A 23,249-nucleotide genomic window follows, 5' to 3' on the forward strand; every position below is an offset into this window, starting at 1 on the left:
GTTAAGAAAGAGGTTTTTTCTTGGTCGGGTGGGTACATTGGGATTTGGTTATATCCCGAGTATGCGTTCATAAGGATCTTTCGGGCAAGCTTTGTTGAGATCGGTATAGTCGGTGCACATTCTCCACTTCCCATTTGACTTTTTTACCAAAACGACATTAGTAAGCCATAGCGGGTATTTGACTTCTCTTATGAAGCCTGCTTCCAGTAGAGCTCGTACCTGTTATTCCACCGCTTGAGAGCGTTCTGGTCCTAGCTTTCTGTGCTTTTGTTGTACCGACCGAGATCCTGGGTAGACTGCTAGCTTGTGGCACATTAGTATGGGATCTATGTCTGGCATGTCTGCGGCCTTCCACGCAAAGAGGTCGGCGTTGTCGTGTAGGAACTGTATGAGTGATTCTTTTATGTCCCCTTTTAGGAGTGTGCCAATGTTGGTTGTTTGGTCCGGGGTATTCCCGATCTGGATTTTCTCTATTTCTCCTTCAGGTTGTGGGCGGAGCTCCTCCCGCCTCCAAACTCCACCGAGCTCGATTGTGTGGAATTTTTCTCCTCTGCCTCTGAGGTTTAGACTTTCGTTGTAACAACGGCGCGCCATCTTCTGATCTGCCTTTACTGTGGCTATTCTTTCTGCGGTTGGGAACTTCATGCATAGATGCGGAGTCGAGACTATTGCGCCGAGTTGATTTAACGTTGTCCGACCTATTAGGGCATTGAAGGCTGAGCTTACGTCAACGATGATGTAATCTATTTTGAGTGTTCTTGATTGACTTCCCTTTCCAAAAGTTGTGTGAAGCAGGATGTATCCCATTGGTTGAACCGGTGTATCTCATAACCCGAACAGGCTGTCCGGATATGCTCTGAGTTCTTTTTCTTCCAAGCCAAGTTTGTCGAAGGCAGTTTTGAATAAAATATTGGCAGAGCTCCCCTGGTCTATCAATGTGCGGTAAAGATTTGTGTTTTCCAGTATAATAGTGATGACCATGGTATTGTCATGCCCTGATGTGACGCCGGATGCGTCTTCCATGGTAAAAATGATCACCGGATCGTCAGGTGTTTCCTTCTTTTCTGTGACGTGGTATACGTCTTTGAGATGTCTTTTGCGGGATGATTTGGAGATTCCTCCTGTAGTGAATCCATCGTGTATCATGTGGACATGTCTTTCTGACGTATGGGATGATCGCGCGGTTGGTTCGACGTCTTCTGCTCTTCTTCTTTTCCTTTGTTCATCATCACGGGTGGCCAGGTATCGATCTAGCTTTCCTTCTCGTACGAGCTTTTCTATGACATTTTTTAAGTCAAAACACTCATTGGTGGAGTTCCCGCGGATCCGATGATATTCACAATATTCAGCCCAGTTTCCTCCTTCTTTTTTGCCTTTGAGTGGTCGAGCTGGTGGTATTCTTTCTGTGTTGCAAACCTCTCTGTAGACATCCACAAGAGACACCCGAAGAGGGGTGTAATTGTGGTATTTTTTTATTTTCTCTCCATGTCGATCTTCCTTTTTTCTGGAATCTTTGTCTTTATCCCGAGGGGTGAACCCTGCTTTTGAGGTCTCTCATAATCGGGAGTTTTCCTCCATGTTGATGTACTTTTTTCGCTCGCTCCTACACCTCGTTCAGAGATGTGGGGTACTTCTTTGATATGGATTGACGAAAAGGCCCTTCTCGTAGGCCATTAATGAGACCCATGATGGTAGCTTTTGTTGGAAGGTTTTGTATATCCATGCATGCTTTGTTGAATCTCTCCATGTAGTTATGCAGGGTTCCCGCTCTCCTTGTCTGATTCCTAGTAAGCTCAGGGCATGTTTAGCTTTGTCCTTTTGGATGGAGAATCTGGCCAAGAATTTTTTAGCCATGTCGTCGAAACTTGAGATGGACCTAGGAGGAAGATTGTCGAACCATCTAATTGCTGTTTTTGTTAAAGTAGTTGGAAAGGCTTTGCAACGAACTGCATCTGAGGCATCGATGAGGTACATTCTGCTTCTGAAGTTGCTGAGATGATGGCTGGGATCTGTAGTGCCGTCGTATAAGGTCATGTCTGGGAGTTTAAAGTCCTTTGGGATTTTAATCTTCATGATTTCTTTGGTGAATGGGTCTTGCTCCTTTCGTGCGTTATCTTCGGAAATGGATCGGTTGGCTTTCGTCTTGACATCGGCTCCAAGTTTTAGGAGTTTGGTTTCCAGTTCCCGGCGTCGCCTTATTTCTCTTTGTAGATCCTTATCAGCCTCTCGTTGACGTAGAACGTCTTCCTCAAGTTGTTTTAACCGATCTTGAAATTCCTCCAGGGCTCCCTCGTTTGGGGAGTTCTTATTGTTGATTTGGGGAGTATCATTTGGTGTTGTGTCCGCGTTTTTATGCGGCGTTCTTTCATCTAGATCTGAGGTGTGATCATTGTCATGGTCGTCCCCCATGGTAATGGGATGACTTCCTGGTTCCCAGACAACGGCGCCAATGTTTCGAGGGTTACCTGAAACTAGAGGTCGATCTCGGACGAGATCTTCTATGCTGGTCGGAGCTGCGGAGTCCGATCTGATGATGGTGGTCGAAGTCGCTGTGTCCGACTTGTTGGACTTGGTGATGATGCTGATCCTTCGTCCCCGGAGGGTGGGGGTACCTGCAAGGGACTCCGATGCTTAAGTTAGCAAGGGTATTAAGTAGGTATTGAGTACAATCAGAGTTTGAGTTATACCTGGGTGCTCCAGTGTATTTATAATGGCATAGGGTGACCTTCTAAGATAAGTTAGTTATCTTATCTTATCTTTATCTTATCTTTATCTTATCTTCAAGGGAACCGCCCTTCTCTCTGTAGGCTTGGGCTGCCTTAGGATTTGGGGCGTGTTCCTCTATTTGGGCCCTTCTTTGGGCTTTCCTGGTGACCTGGCCGAGCTCTTTGGAAAGAGGTCGGGTTGCCCTGACCTGAAGAGGTCGGTCGCTTTGTCTGTCGAACATCCCGGGTCGGACAACTCGACCCAGGGTATGAACACTAACCAAAACAACTTGGGCGAAATCAGAAATCAGCTTGAACAAATATGGATACCACTCAGACTAAAGTGCACAACAACAAAAGGAAAACCCTATGACTCAAACCAAAGGTCCAGGGGCATCCTTTGGAGGCAGTAACAGAGCAAGATTTTCGGAAAAACTACCGCCTACATCCCGACATCCCTTGATAAACCCTGTTTTCGTGGTTTATCTTATGCTTATTTTAGGGGATTTATTCACCTTTTCCCACATTTATTCAATAAAATAGCATGGTTTTGTAATTATCCCGTGAATTGTGCTTAAGTGGAAAAACATGCTTTTTAGGCCCTTAAATTGGTGATTTTAACTCACTTTAACTCCATTCGAAGCCTTGATGTGTTTGTTGAGTGATTTCAGGTTCATAAGGCAAGTATTGGATGGAAGAAATGAGGAGAAAAGCATGTAAAGTGGAGAATGCATGAGGAATCAAGAAATGGGAATGCATCAATGGGCGCGCACGCGTACAGGGCACGCACGCGCAAAAGTGATTTCGCATAGAGACACGTATACGTACATGACGCGTCCGCGCGGATGAAGAAATAGCCAATCGACGCGCACGCGCACATGGCGCATACACGCCGATACTCGCACGTGACTCACTTAAAGGCAAAATGTTGGGGGCGATTTCTGAGCAACCCATGCCCCATTCCAACCTGTTTCTGAGTGTATTTCATGCAGAATTGAAGCCCAAGCAAGGAGGGAGAAATTGTTTGGTAGTATAGCATCATGTAGGTTAGTTTCTAGAGAGAGAAGCTCCATCTTCTCTCTAGAATTAGGTTAGGTTAGCTTAATTCCATCTTAGATCTAGGTTTTGATTATTGTTCTCATCTTATTTCTTCTACAATTTCTTGTTTCTACACTTTCATTCTCTTTGTTTATGGTGTTAATTTTTCTTTTATGCTCTCTTTTATGTTGATGAACTCTTGTTGGATTTGGATCTTTTCTTTAATGCAAATTAATGTTGATGTTCTTTTAATGTTGATTTGAGTTGTGATCTTACTTTCTGTTCCGAGGGTTACCTGACACTGTAGATCGATCTCGGATGAGATCTTTGGTGCTGATCGGAGATGACGTGTCTGACTTGTTGGACTGGCAATGCTACTGATCCTTCGTCACCGGAGGGTAGTGGTACCTGCAAGGGACTCTGATGCTTAAGTTAGCAAGGGTATTAAGCAGGTTTTTAGTAGAATCAGAGTATGAGTTATACCTGGATGCTCCAGTGTATTTAAAATGGTGTAGAGCGACCTTCTTAGATAAGATAAGTTAGTTATCTTATCTTATCTTTTATCTTTCGAACGAGGTCATCTTATCTTCAGGGGAACCGCCCTTTCTCTCTGTAGGCTTGGGTTGCCTTAGGTTTCGGGGCGCGATCCTCTATTTGGGCCCTTTTCTAGGCTTTCCTGGTGATCTGACTGAGCTCTTTGAGAAAAGGTCGGATTATCCTGACCTGAAGAGGTCGGTCGCTTTATTGTCAGGCATCCCGGGTTGGACAATCTTGAACTGGTGTATGAATAGTGCCCCTGCTCGAGCTCGATTTTTATTTTGGAGGTCGAGTCTTAGTTTTAGGACTTCGAACCTTCTCAGGTGGAACCGAACTCGAGCATTTTGTCGATTTTACCTTTGTAGAGTTCCTTTTTGAATGCGGAACGTTTCTTCTCTCGTTTCCTCTGAAAGTGTGCGCTTTTGTATTAGTGTCCTGGCCTTGGGAATGCGCGAGGGTTTTTATTGCCCTCATTAATTGGTTTTTGATGCTCTGTTTCTCTAGGCTTTTACTTTGAATTTTATTCTCAAGAAATGGTTTTCTCTTCTCTTGCTTTTTGCTGTGACTTCCCTTTTTCTTCTCTACTTCTGTTTTTATCTGAAAACTTGCATTTTTCCGTTTCTCTTGTGACGCCGCTTGGTAATTGTTGATGCTTTTGCTTCAAGGAATCGTCTTTTCATCGCTTCGTCCTTCAGCCTTTTCGAAGCTTTTCTCCAGGTTGGTTTCTACTTTATGCTCCCTTACTTTCTTTTGTTGCTTTGCCTTTCAGTTTTTGATAAAGCTTTTGATTTTTGCTTAAATACATGCTAGGAAGTTTGATTCTTTTCGTATCACTGTTCGCCTATTTTTATTGTGAGGGGGGTTTTCTTGCTTTTGAAATGGTCCCTCTGTATTCTAGGGTTTACACTGCTTGTTTTTCCTCTTTTGCGAACTGCATGAACCTGCTTATTTTCCTGGAAGATTGCTCCTTTGATGTTTTTCGTTTTGCAGATAAATCCCATAAAAGGATTTTTTTGACGGCTTGTTTTGATTTTCTTCGCATTGTTTTGCTTTTTGTTTGTTGGTAAGCTAGGACTGTGAATTTGGAAGGTAGCTTTTTTGTTGGCTTTCTGGGGTAATGACTCAATATTTTTTTGGGATATTGCTTTCTGAGAAAGGGTTTCTCTTTGTCGTTGCTATGGGTTTTGTCGGGACGTTTAGTCTTGTAGGTTTTCCTGAATCCTTGTTTCCTGATTACCTCTAAAGGATGCCCCTGGATCTTTTTAGTGTGGGTCCTGGGGCTTTCTTTTATTGTTTGTACTGTGCTGGACTATGCTGGCTGAGTTGCTTTGATTTCGTCTGAGATGTTTTTTCAGTAATCCAATCTTCTTTTTTGTTTGTAGGACTAATTTGCCATGTCTTATCGCAAAAATATTGTAGAGACGTCTTATAAGGTCCCTGAGGGGTTGTCCGATTGGTTGGACTCCCTTGTTTTGATGTGGGTTTCTGTGGTAAATGCTGAATTCTGTGTGGAGCTTACGAAACATCACTGTCTCTGTAAGAGTGGAGATCAAGAGAGGAATTATGAATTGGTGGTACCTGATTCGGAAGAGAGGGTTTGTTTTCCTGTCCTCACCCAGGGGGAGCGCCCTTTCTTTTATGCTTACGACTATTTCTTCAGCCAGTTGGACATCACTTTTCCCTTTACTTCGTTTGAGACCGACTTGTTGTGGTCGTGTAATGTAGCTCCGTCCCAGCTTCATCCAAACTCTTGGGGCTTTATTAAGATTTTTCAGCTTCTTTGTCAAGAATTGAATATTACCCCTTCTCAAACTCTTTTCCTTTATCCGTTCGTTTTAACTAAGCCTGAGATTTCTTCAAAAAAGAAAGCCTCGTGGGTTTTTTTTAGATCTGCACAAGGATATAAGGTTTTTACCATGTATGACGAGTCTTTTAGAGACTTCAAAAATTATTTTTTCAGGGTTCAAGCTGTTGAGGAAGCTCGCCCCTTTTTTCTAGAAGCAAATGGTGAGCCATCCTTCCCTTTGCATTGGCAACAGAATGTAGTAGTATCCCGATATACGTGGGAAATTCTTGATGAGATCGAACAGGCCTTTTTGACGGTTTTGGAGGATCTTTGGGGGGAACCTCCTCATCTGGATACAAAAAAAATCTTTGGGAGACCCCTCCTGATGCTGCATAAACTTGATATGCTACGATTTAGGAAATTGCACGATCGGCAAAATTCCTTCCAGCAAGTGCACCGGTTATCGTCAAGTAAAAACTCACAATAGAGTGAGGTCGAATCCCACAAGGATTGGTTGAATGAGCAATTCGGATTAGAAGTGTGTTCTAGTTGAGCGGATCAAGATTTAGATGAGAATTGCGGAATCTTAAATTGCATGAATTAAAGAGCGAGAAGTAAAATGCTGAAATTAAAAAGGGATGGGGTGATTGCATGAATTGAAATTGCAGAATGTAAATAGAAAGTGTAGATCAGAAAGAGGGGTTCATTGGGGTCAGGAGATATTGAAATCTCCGAATCAAAATATTTTCATCTCTTCCTCAACCAATGCATTCATTGAATCTTGCTTGGCAATCTTATATGATTGGATCCCAATTCCTTGGCTCACCAATTCTCTCTAAAAACAAACAAATTCCCAATCCCTTGGTTTAAATGTTCATAAGAAGAGATGATGCTCGATCACTGATTATACCACACAGTTTCATGAACCACAATTTGGTAGGATTAGATGTCACAATATCCATCCAAACCCCAATTCAATTCACTGTGAGAAAGCTTCTCTAGCATGAATCCTCCATTCCTTTCCCAAGGTTCCGAAGGATTCCAATTATGGGTAGTTTCTTTCCCAAGACAACTACCCAATGGAGTTAGATCGAGAAGCTTTCTAACAAAATTCAAGAGAAAAGATTGAAGAAGAAGATAAAACTATTATTGATTCATTGAATTACAATAGAGCTCCCTAACCCAATGAAAGGGGTTTAGTGAGTCATAGCTCTGAATTCAATTACAACAAGATGAAAAATTCTCCAGTGTGTAAAAAAGTATCCTAACTAACTTAAATTCTATCCTATTTATACACTTTTTAAATTGAGCTTCTGTTGTGTTTCTTGGGCTTTGAGGCCTTTCCCTGATTTCCTTTTGCTTTGGGTTTATGGTCCATAATCCTGATGAGGCTGTGATTCAAATCTGTAACATTCATTGAGCAAACTTAGTGATAAACAAGTAATGACACAAGACTCAACAAATAGATGCTCCAGACTCATCAATTCTTCAAGCCCAATCCCATAAACCATGATATTCAATTGGGTTTCATACCATAATACGTTTAAGTTGAAGTTTGTGCTCAAATGCTAACTTAAACTTCAATATACTTGGCCCAGAAACCCTTTCAAAAAGTGGCGTTTAAGTTGAAGTTTAAGTTTCAGTTTAAGGTTAAACTGAAACTTAAACGTGGAAATGGAAGAAAGCAACTATGGAGTGTGGTATGGTCGAACACGTTTAAGCTTTAGTTTAAGGTTAAACTAAAGCTTAAACGTGGAATTGAAGAAAGCAACCCTGGAGGCAATTTGTGGTTGAACACGTTTAACCTCCAGTTTAAGGTTAAACTGGAGGTTAAACGTGGGAATGAAGAAGGTAGCCCAGGAGTGTGAAGGTCGAACACGTTTAAGCTCCAGTTTAACCTCAAACTGGAGCTTAAACGTGGAAATGGCTTCCTGGTGCATAATGTGGGTCGAACACGTTTAACCTCCAGTTTAAGGTTAAACTGGAGGTTAAACGTGGAGATGCTCCCTTGGTGCTATACTCCTTCTGGCGTTTAACCTCCAGTTTAAGGTTAAACTGGAGGTTAAACGTGGAAATGCTTCCTGGTGAGCAATTGTATCGAACACGTTTAAGCTCCAGTTTAAGGTTAAACTGGAGCTTAAACGTGGAAATGCTCCCTTGGTGAATTTCTCATTCTGGCGTTTAACTTCTAGTTTAAGGTTAAACTGGAGGTTAAACGCCAGTTCCAGCATTTCCTAGCCTTCATGATTCTGGCGTTTAAGCTCCAGTTTAGGCTTAAACTGGAACTTAAACGCCAATTCCAGCATTATATGGCTTGGTTCAAGCTTCCTCTATTGATTTTGTTGCTTCCTTGCCTAGCCTCTTCTTCCCTGAAATCACCCAAACAATTGCATCAAAGTCTTGCAAAATTTCATGAGAAATCATCCATTCATAGCATTCAAGTAATATAACTAAAAACTCATGGAAATTGCATCAAAATCATACTGTTTGGATGGTTCATTGCTTTGTTGTTCATTTAACCATTCTTGGTTACTTTAAGCTCAAGAAAATGCATAAAACAACTAAAACTAACAGAAAAATGCTAATGAAACTAGCCTAAGATGCCTTGGCATCACAACACCAAACTTAATACTTGCTTGTCCCTAAGCAAGTCCTGAGTTAATTGAGAAGAAAGTATGAAACAGAAAGCAATTACATTGGCTATATTAGCAAGCATTTGAAGTTCATCAGAAGGGTTTTATGCAGAAAGTTGCAGCATCACTTTTTCATTCTTATCAGGGAGGATTATCACTTTTTCATTGCATCCATCAAACACTGCTATGGCCTCTTGTTATTCTTATGTCCTTGGCACTTTTTCCTTTCTTTGTTTTTCTTTTTCTTAGAGCTCCTTTGCTCCTTGTTTGCTCAGTGTCATGTGTTGCACAAGCCTTTGGCATTTTCTTTTTCTTATTAGTGCAGTACACATATCCACTACAGGCATTTTAGTTCACATTTCTTTTTGAGACATTGGTGCCCAGCACCTCTTTGTGTAACTAAATGTTTTGTAGCTAGGTTGCTCTTGATAATGGACTTTTGGTTGATAATCCCGGGTTAGTTAACCCAAGTTACCAAGTGTTGAAACACTCCACAGAACCTATTCATCCAAGCAGATCCTAGTACATAAACACCACAGGCATATGTCTCAAAAATTCAAACCATTGGTGCCTAGCTTTATTTTCTTAATTCTTTTGCTTTTTGGTTGCCCCTTTTCAGTGGCTTTTCTTCTTCTTTTTCTTTCTTTTTCATGGCCCAAGACATTTATTCATCAAGATCCATAGACAGTATTCAACTTCTACACAAAAAATGATAATTCTACACTCAATTTCCAGTGAGCTAACCAAACAATCAAGCATGCATACCACCACTTAATTCTACTTGATTTGTCACTAATTGAGCCAAGTTACTTTTGTTCAAACTTTTCTTTTATTTTTGGAAACAGAACAAGCATGGCAAGCATTTGTTTAAGAAGGTGGAGTTATATCCAAACATCTAGGCATTCACTTTATTCAAAGCAGTAAACCAACACTCATACTAACAACTTCACATTCCAGAAAGATTCAACAATTACAGTTTAAACCAGAACAAGCATGCTTTTGTTTGCCTTTTAAAGAATGGTCAAGGAACAACACCACCTTGTGAAATTTCTTGTTTCCTCTTTGTTGCCAGGAAATAATTTGATTTCTCCTTCTTCTCCTAGTTGTTGCTTCATGTTCTGTCTGAGGTCCTTGTTTCCTTTCCTGCAAAGAGTGATGAAGTTGCTTGCTTCTCAAGCACTTGAGTGGTTAGCTCAATTATGTATGGGCAAGTGTCTGAGTCTTAAGTTGGTGTGTGAACACCAAACTTAGTCTCCTACTTACTCCTCTGCTCTTTGAATCCTTGAATTCTCCTTGGAATGAAGTTACTGCTAAGGAATTTAAGCATTTCTGTGATTGTTTAGAATGGTTGTTCCTTTCATATAATTCAAAGGTTGTTGTGTTCAGTTAATCTGTATGGTGGAACACCAAACTTAGAGTCACACATTCCCCTTTGAATTATTGATCCACGAATTCATAGTTGGTGTGAAACACCAAACTTAATTCTTTGCAATGCACAAAAACTACTTCACCTTTTTATTGAAGCAAATAAAAGAAACAGCAAAAGAGTATTACCTCAGGTTGGGTTGCCTCCCAACAAGCGCTTCTTTAACGTCACTAGCTTGACGGTTGTCCCTCAGTTGAGGTGATATTTAACCTTGTCCTTCTCCTCCACATCTCCCAAGTAATGTTTGAGTCTTTGACCATTCACAGTGAAGGTTCGTTGTGACTTTTCTTCCATGATTTCTACTTGTCCATATTGGGAGACCTTGGTGACAAGGAATGGTCCAGACCACCTTGATTTTAGCTTCCCTGGAAATAGCTTCAGCCTAGAATTGTAGAGCAATACTTTTTGTCCCTCTTCAAATTTCCTTGGGGCTATGTTGCTGTCATGCTTCTTCTTTGCTCTTTCTTTGTAGATTTTGGCATTCTCATAAGCTTCAGCTCTGAATTCTTCCAACTCTTGAATTTGCAACATCCTTCTTTCTCCAGCAGCTTTGCCGTCCAAGTTCAAGAGTTTCAAGGCCCAGAATGCCTTGTGCTCCAACTCCAGTGGTAAATGGCAGGCTTTTCCATATACTAGTTGGTAAGGAGACATTCCAATTGGTGTTTTGAAAGCTGTCTTATATGCCCAAAGAGCATCATCTAGCTTAATCGACTAGTCCTTCCTTGAAGTTCCCACAGTCTTTTCCAGGATTCTTTTGAGTTCCCTATTAGATATTTCGGCTTGCCCACTTGTCTGTGGATGATATGGTGTGGCTACCTTGTGTTTGACTCCATATTTTAGAAGCAATGCCTCTAATGGTTTGTTACAGAAGTGGCTTCTTCCATCACTGATGATTGCTCTTGGAACCCCAAAACGGCAAAAAATGTGTTTTCTGAGGAAGTTCATGACTACCTTATTATCATTGGTTGGAGTTGCTATTGCTTCAACCCACTTGGAGACATAGTCTACTGCCACAAGAATGTAATTATTTGAGTATGAGGTGGGGAAGGGTCCCATGAAATCTATCCCCCATACATCAAACAATTCAAGTTCCAGAATGAATTGTTGTGGCATTTCATTTCTTCTTGGTAGGTTCCCCGCTTTCTGGCATTCATGGCAGTGCTTCACTAGTTCCTTTGCATCTTTGAAGATAGTGGGCCAATAAAATCCACACTGCAACACCTTAGCTGCTGTTCTTTCTCCTGCAAAATGTCCTCCATAAGTGGAACCATGGCAGTCCCATAAGACTTCCCTTCCTTCTTCCTCTGATATGCATCTTCTGAGTATGCCATCCGAACATTTTTTGAACAAGTATGGTTCGTCCCAGATGAAGTATTTGGCATCATTTATCAATTTCTTCCTTTGATGCTTGTTAAACTCCAACGGTAAACTCCCAGTGGCTTTGAAGTTTGCTATGTCTGCAAACCAGGGTGCTTTGTGAATTATCATGAGTTGTTCATCAGGAAAGCACTCATTTATATGTGTGCTTTGTGTGCTTCCTTCTTCACATGGTATCCTTGATAAATGGTCTGCCACCTTGTTCTCTACACCCTTCTTGTCTTTGATTTCAATGTCAAATTCCTGCAACAAAAGAACCCATCTAATAAGTCTTGGTTTGGATTCTTGTTTAGCAAGTAAGTATTTTAAAGCTGAATGATCAGTGAAAACAATGACTTTAGATCCAATGAGATAGGATCTAAATTTGTCAAATGCAAAGACTATTGCCAAGAGTTCTTTTTCAGTGGTTGTGTAATTCCTTTGGTTATCATTCAAGACCTTACTGGCATAATAAATCACATGTACCAAATTGTCTTTCCTTTGTCCTAACACTGCCCCAATAGCAAGTTCTGATGCATCACACATCAGTTCAAAAGGTAGGTTCCAATCAGGTGGGGCAATGATAGGTGCAGAGGAAAGTTTTTGCTTCAAAAGTTCATAGGCTAGCATGCAATTTTTATCAAATACAAAGGGTGTATCAGAGACAAGCAAGTTACTCAAAGGTTTGGCTATTTTAGAAAAGTCTCTAATAAACCTTCTGTAAAAGCCAGCGTGTCCCAAAAAACTCCTAACTGCCTTGACATTACTTGGTGGAGGTAGTTTTTCAATGAGTTCCACCTTAGCTTTGTCCACCTCAATGCCTCTATTAGACACTTTATGGCTGATGAGCGGATAATTTATACGCTTTTTGGCATTGTTTTTAGGTAGTTTTTAGTAAGTTCAAGCTACTTTTAGGGATGTTTTCATTAGTTTTTATGTTAAATTCACATTTCTGGACTTTACTATGAGTTTGTGTGTTTTTCTGTGATTTCAGGTAAATTCTGGCTGAAATTGAGGGACTTGAGCAAAACTCTGAAAGAGGCTGACAAAAGGACTGCTGATGCTGTTGGAATCTGACCTCCCTGCACTCGAATTAGATTTTATGGAGCTACAGAACTCCAATTGGCGCGCTCTCAACGGCGTTGGAAAGTAGACATCCAGGGCTTTCCAGCAATATATAATAGTCCATACTTTATTCGGAAATTGACGATGTAACTTGGCGTTGAACGCCAAGTTCATGCTGCTGTCTGGAGTTAAACGCCAGAAAAACGTCATGATCCGGAGTTGAACGCCCAAAACACGTAATAACTCGGAGTTCAACTCCAAGAGAAGCCTCAGCTCGTGGATTGAACAAGCTCAGCCCAAACATACACCAAGTGGGCCCCGGAAGTGGATTTATGCATCAATTACTTACTCATGTAAACCCTAGGAGCTAGTTTATTATAAATAGAACATTTAACTAATGTATTTGACATCTTTTGACCACTTTAAACTCTTTATTCATTCGGTCACTTGATCATGGAGAGGGCTGGCCATTCGGCCATGCCTGAACCTTTCACTTATGTATTTTCAACGGTGGAGTTTCTACACACCATAGATTAAGGGTGTGGAGCTCTGCTGTACCTCAAGTTTCAATGCCATTAAGATGATATCCTATTCAATTCTATTTATTCCTATTTCAAGATATACGTTGCACTTCAACTTGATGAATGTGATGATCTGTGACACTCATCATCATTCTCACCTATGAACGCGCGTGATTGACAACCACTTCCGTTCTACCTTAAGCCGGGCGCATATCTCTTAGATTCCCCAACAGAATCTTCGTGGTATAAGCTAGATAGATGGCGGCATTTATGAGGATCCGGAAAGTCTCACCTTGTCTGTGGTATTCCGAGTAGGATCCTGGGAATCCGGAAAGTCTCACCTTGTCTGTGGTATTCCGAGTAGGATTCCGGTAATGAATGACTGTGACGTGCTTCAAACTTGTAACCTGCTGGGCGTTAGTGACAGACGCAAAAGAATCAATGGATTCTATTCCAGTAGGAGCGGGAACCAACCGGTGATTGGCCGTACTGTGACAGAGTGCGTGAGCATTAGCTTTCACTGCGAGGATGGGATGTAGCCATCAACCATGGGTGATGCCTCCAGACTGGTTAGCTGTGCGAGTGACAGCCGCATAGGATATTTCCCCGAGAGGATGAAAGTAGCCACAGCTGATGGTGAACCCCTATACAAAGCTTGCCATGGAAAGGAGTAAGAAGGATTGAGTAGAAGGAATAGGAGAGCAGGCGTCCGTGAGCTCTACAGCACCTCCATTCCGCTTATCTGAAATTCCTACCAATGAATCTACATAAGTATTTCTATCCTTTTTATTATTTATTTTCTATTTTATTATTCCTATCCTCGAACCCATAAATAATGTTTAATTCGCCTGACTGAGATCTACAAGGTGACCATAGCTTGCTTCATACCAACAATCTCTGTGGATTCGACCCTTACTCACGTAAGGTATTACTTGGACGACCCAGTACACTTGCTGGTTAGTTGAACGGAGTTGTGAATTTCAACCAGTGCCATAATTAGAATATTGATCACAAATGATACAAGAATTTTGGATCACAATTTCGTCCACCAAGTTTTTGGCGCCGTTGCCGGGGATTGTTCGAGTATGGACAACTGACGGTTCATCTTGTTGCTCAGATTAGGTAATTTTTCTTTTATTAAAAAAAAAAATATTTCGAAAATCTTTTCAAAATCTTCTCCCTATTTTCGAAAATTATTCAAAAAAATTTTTAATATGCATTCTAGAGTTTCATAAAGCATGTTGAAGCCTGGCTGGCTGTAAAAGCCATGTCTAAATTCTTTTGGACCGAGGTTTCACTCATCCTTATAGAAGAGCTTCCTTGTCTTTCTCAGCAAATTGGCTACTGTATAGGATGTTTCAGTTAAAGCTTGGCTGGCCATTGGCCATGTCTAGTGTTTTGGACTGGAGCTTTCATTGAAAGCTTGGCTGGCTATTAAGCCATGTCTAATTCCTGGACCGGAGCTTTAGACTAACATTGCATGATTCCTGGAATTCATATTAAAAATTTTGAATTTCTTATTTTCCTTTTCTTATATGTTTTTCGAAAAAATCAAATAAAATACAAAAAAAAATTAGAAAAATCATAAAAATAAAAAATATTTTGTGTTTCTTATTTGAGTCTTTTGTCAAGTCATAAGTTTGGTGTCAATTGCATGTTCATCTTTTTCTTGCATAAAATTTTCGAAAAATTCATGCATTCATAGCATTCATCATGATCTTCAAGTTGTTCTTGATGAACTTTCTTGTTCGATCTTCATATTTTCTTGTTTTGTGTTGTATGGTGTTTTTCATATGCATTCTTGCATTCATAGAGTCTAAACATGAAAAATTTCTAAGTTTGGTGTCTTGCATGTTTTCTTTTCTTGAAAATTTTTCAAAAATATGTTCTTGATGTTCATCATGATCTTCAAAGTGTTCTTGGTGTTCATCTTGACATTCATAGTGTTCTTGCATGCATCATGTGTTTTGATCCAAAATTTTCATGCATTAAGTATTTTTAGTGTTTTTCTCTCTCATCAAAAAAAAAATTCAAAAATCAAAAAAATATCTTATCTTTTTAAATCTTATCTTTTTAAAATCTTTTTCAAAAATCATATCTTTTCCATTTTTTTTCATCATTTTCGAAAATTTCAAAAAAATCTTTTTCAAAATATTTTCAAAATCTTTTTCTCATCTTTACATCATATTTTCGAAAATTGCATCAAAAATTAATGGTTTGATTCAAAAATTTCAAGTTTGTTACTTTCTTGTTAAGAAAGATTCAAATTTTAAAATCATATCTTGTGATTTCTTGTGAGTCAAGTCATTAATTGTGATTTTAAAATTCAAATCTTTTTCAAAACTAATTTCAATCTTATCTTTTCAAAACCATATCTTTTTAAATCATATCTTTTTAATCATATCTTTTATATCATATCTTTTTCAAAATTTTATCTTTTTCAAAAAAAAAAAGGATTTGATTTTAAAATATCTTTTCTAACTTCTTATCTTTTCAAAATTAATTTTAATATCTTTTTCAACTAACTAATTAACTTTTTGTTTGTTTCTTATCTTTTTCAAAACCACCTAACTACTTTTCCCTCTCTAATTTTCGAAAATACCTCCCTCTTTTTCAAAAATTCTTTTTAATTAATTAATTGTTTTAAATTTTAATTTTAATTATATCTTATCTTTAATTTTCAAAAATCACTAACCCATTTTTCAAAATTATTTTCGAATTTCTCTCCACCTCATCTCTTTCTATTTCTTTTATTTTCTTCACCCCTCTTCATCTCCAATCACTGTTTCTATCCTCACCATTGTGATTGGATTCTCCACTTTTATTCCTTTCTTCTTCTACTAACAATAAGGAACCTCTTTACTGTGACATAGAGGATTCCTCTTTCTTTTCTTGTTCTCTTCTTCCCTATATGAGCAGGAGCAAGGACAAGAACATTCTTATTGGAACAGATCCTGAACCTGAAAGGACTCTGAAGAGGAAATCAAGAGAAACTAAAAATCAACAATTCAGAGAAACCTCAAAAAAAAAAAGGAAAGACAAAAAGCTTCCACCTCCAAGTCATGGGAGATGGAAAGACTAATATAAGCCATCATAGCTCAGTGGTAGAACATGTGGCTACAAATCAAGAGATTCCTGAGATACCTCAGGGAATAAGTTGTCCTCCACACAAATATTGGAAACAACTAAGGGGAGGAACACCAAAATTACTAGGAATCATTCAAAAGAAGCAAGGAAGAGACATAGAGGAGCTCAAAAAAGCACCATTGGATCTTCAAGAAGGCGCCACCCTCACTCAGGTGGACTCATTCCTTGTTCTAAATTTTTTCCTATTTTTTGTTTTTTTTTATATATGTTTATCGATTACATGATCATTAGTATGTAGTAACTATGCCTTAAAGATTATGAATAATTCCATGAATCCTTCACCTCTCTTAAAAGAAAAATGTTTTAATTCAAAAGAACAAGAAGTACATAAAATTTCGAAAATAGCTCTTGAATTTAGTTTAATTATATTGATGTGGTGACAATACTTTTTGTTTTCTGAATGAATGCTTGAATAGTGCATATGTATTTTGATCTTGTTGTTTATGAATGTTAAAATTGTTGGCTCTTGAAAGAATGATGAACAAAGAGAAATGTTATTGAGGATCTGAAAAATCATGAAATTGATTCTTGAAGCAAGAAAAAGCAGTGAAAAAGAAAGCTTGCGAAAAAAAAAATTTGAAAAAAAATGGCGAAAAAAAAAAGAAGGAGCAGTAGAAAAAGCCAATAGCCCCTAAAACCAAAAGGCAAGGGTAAAAAGGATCCAAAGCAAAAGAGTGTGCTTAAGAGCTCTGGACACCACTAACTGGGGACTCTAGCAAAGCTGAGTCACAATCTGAAAAGGTTCACCCAGTTATGTGTCTGTGGCATTTATGTATCCGGTGGTAATACTGGAAAACAAAATGCTTAGGGCCACGGCCAAAACTCAAAAGTAGCTATGTTCAAGAATCAACATGCTTAACTAAAAAAGTCAATAACACTATCCAAAATTCTAAGTTCCTAGAGAAGCCAATCATTCTAAACTTCAAAGGAAAAAGTGAGATGCCAAAACTGTTCAGAAGCAAAAAGCTACAAGTCCCGCTCATCTAATTATAATTAATATTCATTGATATTTCTGAATTTATAGTATATTCTCTTCTTTTTATCCTGTTTGATTTTCAGTTGCTTGGGGACAAGCAACAATTTAAGTTTGGTGTTGTGATGAGCGGATAATTTATACGCTTTTTGGCATTGTTTTTAGGTAGTTTTTAGTAAGTTCAAGCTACTTTTAGGGATGTTTTCATTAGTTTTTATGTTAAATTCACATTTCTGGACTTTACTATGAGTTTGTGTGTTTTTCTGTGATTTCAGGTAAATTCTGGCTGAAATTGAGGGACTTGAGCAAAACTCTGAAAGAGGCTGACAAAAGGACTGCTGATGCTGTTGGAATCTGACCTCCCTGCACTCGAATTAGATTTTATGGAGCTACAGAACTCCAATTGGCGCGCTCTCAACGGCGTTGGAAAGTAGACATCCAGGGCTTTCCAGCAATATATAATAGTCCATACTTTATTCGGAAATTGACGATGTAACTTGGCGTTGAACGCCAAGTTCATGCTGCTGTCTGGAGTTAAACGCCAGAAAAACGTCATGATCCGGAGTTGAACGCCCAAAACACGTAATAACTCGGAGTTCAACTCCAAGAGAAGCCTCAGCTCGTGGATTGAACAAGCTCAGCCCAAACATACACCAAGTGGGCCCCGGAAGTGGATTTATGCATCAATTACTTACTCATGTAAACCCTAGGAGCTAGTTTATTATAAATAGAACATTTAACTAATGTATTTGACATCTTTTGACCACTTTAAACTCTTTATTCATTCGGTCACTTGATCATGGAGAGGGCTGGCCATTCGGCCATGCCTGAACCTTTCACTTATGTATTTTCAACGGTGGAGTTTCTACACACCATAGATTAAGGGTGTGGAGCTCTGCTGTACCTCAAGTTTCAATGCCATTAAGATGATATCCTATTCAATTCTATTTATTCCTATTTCAAGATATACGTTGCACTTCAACTTGATGAATGTGATGATCTGTGACACTCATCATCATTCTCACCTATGAACGCGCGTGATTGACAACCACTTCCGTTCTACCTTAAGCCGGGCGCATATCTCTTAGATTCCCCAACAGAATCTTCGTGGTATAAGCTAGATAGATGGCGGCATTTATGAGGATCCGGAAAGTCTCACCTTGTCTGTGGTATTCCGAGTAGGATCCTGGGAATCCGGAAAGTCTCACCTTGTCTGTGGTATTCCGAGTAGGATTCCGGTAATGAATGACTGTGACGTGCTTCAAACTTGTAACCTGCTGGGCGTTAGTGACAGACGCAAAAGAATCAATGGATTCTATTCCAGTAGGAGCGGGAACCAACCGGTGATTGGCCGTACTGTGACAGAGTGCGTGAGCATTAGCTTTCACTGCGAGGATGGGATGTAGCCATCAACCATGGGTGATGCCTCCAGACTGGTTAGCTGTGCGAGTGACAGCCGCATAGGATATTTCCCCGAGAGGATGAAAGTAGCCACAGCTGATGGTGAACCCCTATACAAAGCTTGCCATGGAAAGGAGTAAGAAGGATTGAGTAGAAGGAATAGGAGAGCAGGCGTCCGTGAGCTCTACAGCACCTCCATTCCGCTTATCTGAAATTCCTACCAATGAATCTACATAAGTATTTCTATCCTTTTTATTATTTATTTTCTATTTTATTATTCCTATCCTCGAACCCATAAATAATGTTTAATTCGCCTGACTGAGATCTACAAGGTGACCATAGCTTGCTTCATACCAACAATCTCTGTGGATTCGACCCTTACTCACGTAAGGTATTACTTGGACGACCCAGTACACTTGCTGGTTAGTTGAACGGAGTTGTGAATTTCAACCAGTGCCATAATTAGAATATTGATCACAAATGATACAAGAATTTTGGATCACAATTTCGTCCACCAATGGCCAAGAACTATTCCTTCTGTGACCATGAAATGACACTTTTCCCAGTTTAATACTAGGTTGGTCTCTTGGCATCTCTTAAGCACCAAGGCAAGGTGGTGTAGGCAGCTAGGAAAAGAATTTCCAAACACAGAAAAATCATCCATGAAAACTTCAATAAACTTTTCGATCATGTCCGAGAAGATGGACAGCATGCACCTTTGGAAAGTGCCAGGTGCATTGCACAATCCAAAGGGCATGCGTCTATACGCAAAAACTCCATATGGACAAACAAATGATGTTTTCTCTTGATCTCTTGGATCAACTACTATCTGATTATAGCCTGAGTATCCATCCAGAAAGCAATAGTAAGCATGTCCTGCAAGCCTTTCAAGCATCTGATCCATGAATGGGAGTGGGAAATGATCTTTTCTGGTGGATTCAATGAGCTTCCTGTAGTCTATGCACATCCTCCACCCAGTGACAGTTCTTGTGGGTATGAGTTCATTCCTCTCATTTGGCACCACAGTTATGCCACCTTTCTTGGGAACTACATGGATGGGACTAACCCATGGGCTATCAGAAATGGGGTAGATTACCCCTGCCTGCCATAACTTCATGACCTCATTTTGTACCACTTCTTTCATGACGGGGTTTAATCTTCTCTGAGCTTGAATGGAGGGTCTAGCATCCTCTTCTAACAAGATTTTATGCATGCATATGGATGAACTTATCCCCTTCAAATCAGCTAGGGTCCATCCAATGGCATCTTGATGAGTTTGTAGCACCTTGATCAATTATTCTTCCTGTTCTTGGCTCAGGGCAGAGCTAATGATAACATGATGGCTCTCATCACTACCCAAGTATGCATACTTGAGATTAGGGGGCAATGCTTTGGGCTCAGGTTTTGGTGCTTCCTTCTCTTCTTTCGCTCTCTCTGGCATGCTTGGCATGGTTGTTTCAGCAGCGTTGATGTCACTAACTTCAATATCCTTGGTGAACTCCTCCTCTGCCACTTCCTTTGTTGTTTCCTCAAAGGTTTCTTGTATTGCAATGTCCACTACATCCACCCTCATGCATTCCTTTAGTGATTCTGATGGATAGCTCATTGCCTTGAATACATTAAACACCAATTGCTCATCATGTAGTCTAAGAGTTAGTTCACCCTTTTGGACATCTATGATGGCTCCAGCAGTAGCCAGGAAGGGTCTTCCCAGGATTATCGAAGCTTTGGCTTCTTCTTCCATATCTAACACCACAAAATCGGCAGGAAATATAAAATCTCCCACTTTCACCAACAAATCCTCAACTATCCCATGGGGGAATTTAAAAGTTCGATCTGCCAATTGGAGGGCCATTCTTGTTGGTTTGGCTTCCTCAATCTTCATTCTTTTCATCATTGTTAGAGACATCAAATTGATACTGGCCCCTAAGTCACACAAGGCCTTCTCCACCATGACTTCTCCTATGATGCAGGGGATCTGGAAACTACCTGGATCCTTCAATTTCTGAGGCAATTTGTGTTGAATGATGGCACTGCATTCTTCACTCAACAACACAGTTTCTTCATTTCTCCAGCTTCTCTTCTTGGTCATTAATTCCTTTAAGAATTTTGCATAGAGTGGCATTTGCTCTATTGCCTCAGCAAACGGGATGTTGATTTGAAGCTTCTTGAAAATCTCCAAGAATCTGGAGAATTGGCCATCCTTTTCACTTTTCATCAAATGTTGAGGATATGGTGCTTTGGGTGTATAAGGCTTCAGGACCTCTTTTCCTTTTGCTTTTGTTTCTGACGGTGTAAAAGATTGTTCCTGTTCCTTGTCTCTGACATTTTCGTTTGCTTCATCCTCTGTGGTTTCCTTTGAGATCTCCTTTAGCTTCTTTCCACTTCTGAGGGTTATGGCCTTACATTCTTCCCTTGCAATAGCCTTGGCAGTATGAGAAACGCTTGGCCCAGGGGTTTGTTTAGACAAATACACAATTTGATTTTCTAGCTTCTGGATGGCAGCTCCTTGGTTTTGCAAGTTAGAATTGACTTCTTCCTTAAAAGCTTTCAATTCGGTTATGTCTTGACTCATGGTTGCAAGCATTCCTTCTATCCTGTTTAATTGATCTTGAAATTGTTGGTTCGGATTTGGTTGGGCAGGTTGGTTATTTTGGTCATGATATGGTGGTTGGGAGTAAGTGTTTTGTGTGGCTTGGTATGATCTTTGGTTGGAATTTTGGTATGTGGAATGGTTATGTTGGTTGTGGTTGTAAGGTTTGTGGTTTTGTGGTTGGGTTTGCTGGTTTCCCCACCCAAAGTTTGGGTGGTTTTTCCATCCTGGGTTATAAGTGTTGGAATGTGGATCATATGATTGTTTTTGTTGGTTTCCCACATAGTTGGCCTCTTCCCAATCACCTCCTTCAATGCTTACTTCCTCTTGATCTTGTGTGTGTATTGCAGCCACTTGCTTTGTGTCTAATTTCCTGGTGAGCTCTGCTAGTTGCTTGGCAAACACCTTGTTTTGGGCTAGAATTGTATCAACATGGTTCAGCTCCATGACTCCCTTAATGTTGTGCCTCTCTGAAGCATAGTAGTACTCATTCTCAGCCACTGTCTCAATCACTTCAATGGCTTCTTCCACAGTCTTTTTCCTATTCAATGAACCTCCTGATGAATGGTCTACAGCCTTCCTTGATTCATAAGAAAGTCCATCATAGAAAATATGCAATTGCACCCAGTCAGGGAACATGTTTGGTGGGCATTTCCTTGTCAACTCTTTGAACCTCTCCCATGCCTCGTAGAGCATCTCACCATCTTGTTGTCTAAAAGTCTGAACCTCAGATCGAAGCCTGTTGACCTTTTGTGGGGGGTAGAAACGTGCCAGAAACTTGCTCTCCACCTCATCCCAGGTTGTTAGGCTGTCCCTTGGGAATGATTCCAACCACTTAGCTGCCTTGTCCCTAAGTGAAAATGGGAACAAGAGCAGTTTATAGGCATCTTCCTGGACTCCATTGGACTTCACAGTGTCGCAAATTCTCAGAAATTTGGTGAGATGTTGGTTTGGATCTTCATTCGCACTCCCACCAAATGAACAATGGTCCTCCACCAGTGATATTAGCTGTGGTTTGAGTTCAAAATTGTTGGCCTGAATGGGTGGTTTCTGAATGCTGCTACCACAATTCCCAGAGGTTGGGTTTATGTATGAACCAAGAACCCTCCTCTCAGGAATGGCATTGTTTCCATCAACCCTCTCATGGTTGTGAACTTCTCTATCCATGTTGAGATCTAGAGCTTCCTCAAAGTTGTCCTCAGATTCTCCTTCAGATTCTTCCTCTCTCAGTACTCTCTTCCCTCTTGCTTCCCTTCTACGTCTATGAAGGGTCCTCTCTGGTTCGGTATATGGAGGAGTTGATGTCTCTCCTCTTCTACCTGTCATACAAGAACACACCACAAGCAACAAACAAGTGGAATACTCTTGGTTAATGGAAGAGTATGGTTAGAGCAGTTGAGGAATTAATTCAAATAGTTAGTGGGTCAGTGAGTTAGTTGCTTGAATTTAAAGGCATAAAGAAAGAAAACAAGTAACAGAGTGCAGAAATTAAAATTCAACAAGTAACTTGAACTAAATTATCAAAACAAAAAAAATGCTCAATCTAGTTAACTTCCAATTTGAGAATTGTCAATCGAAAACCAATCCCCGGCAACGGCGCCATAAACTTGATGCTGCATAAACTTGATATGCTACGATTTAGGAAATTGCACGATCGGCAAAATTCCTTCCGGCAAGTGCACCGGTTATCGTCAAGTAAAAACTCACAATAGAGTGAGGTCGAATCCCACAAGGATTGGTTGAATGAGCAATTCGGATTAGAAGTGTGTTCTAGTTGAGCGGATCAAGATTTAGATGAGAATTGCGGAATCTTAAATTGCATAAATTAAAGAGCGAGAAGTAAAATGCTGAAATTAAAAAGGGATGGGGTGATTGCATGAATTGAAATTGCAGAATGTAAATAGAAAGTGTAGATCAGAAAGAGGGGTTCATTGGGGTCAGGAGATATTGAAATCTCCGAATCAAAACATTTTCATCTCTTCCTCAACCAATGCATTCGTTGAATCTTGCTTGGCAATCTTATATGATTGGATCCCAATTCCTTGGCTCACCAATTCTCTCTAAAAAC

At 40.0% G+C, this 23,249-nt stretch overlaps 1 non-coding gene across 1 annotated transcript; it reads left to right on the forward strand.

The window, feature by feature from the left end:
- Positions 1 to 21,818: 21,818 nt before the first annotated feature.
- On the forward strand, positions 21,819 to 21,922 carry LOC130958718 (small nucleolar RNA R71). Its single transcript, XR_009077825.1, has one exon. It is a non-coding gene; the product is annotated as a small nucleolar RNA R71 (small nucleolar RNA).
- The last annotated feature ends 1,327 nt before the right edge of the window (positions 21,923 to 23,249 follow it).

The sequence above is a fragment of the Arachis stenosperma genome, chromosome 10 (assembly GCF_014773155.1).
Source record: "Arachis stenosperma cultivar V10309 chromosome 10, arast.V10309.gnm1.PFL2, whole genome shotgun sequence".
In the NCBI taxonomy this organism is placed as follows: domain Eukaryota; kingdom Viridiplantae; phylum Streptophyta; class Magnoliopsida; order Fabales; family Fabaceae; genus Arachis; species Arachis stenosperma.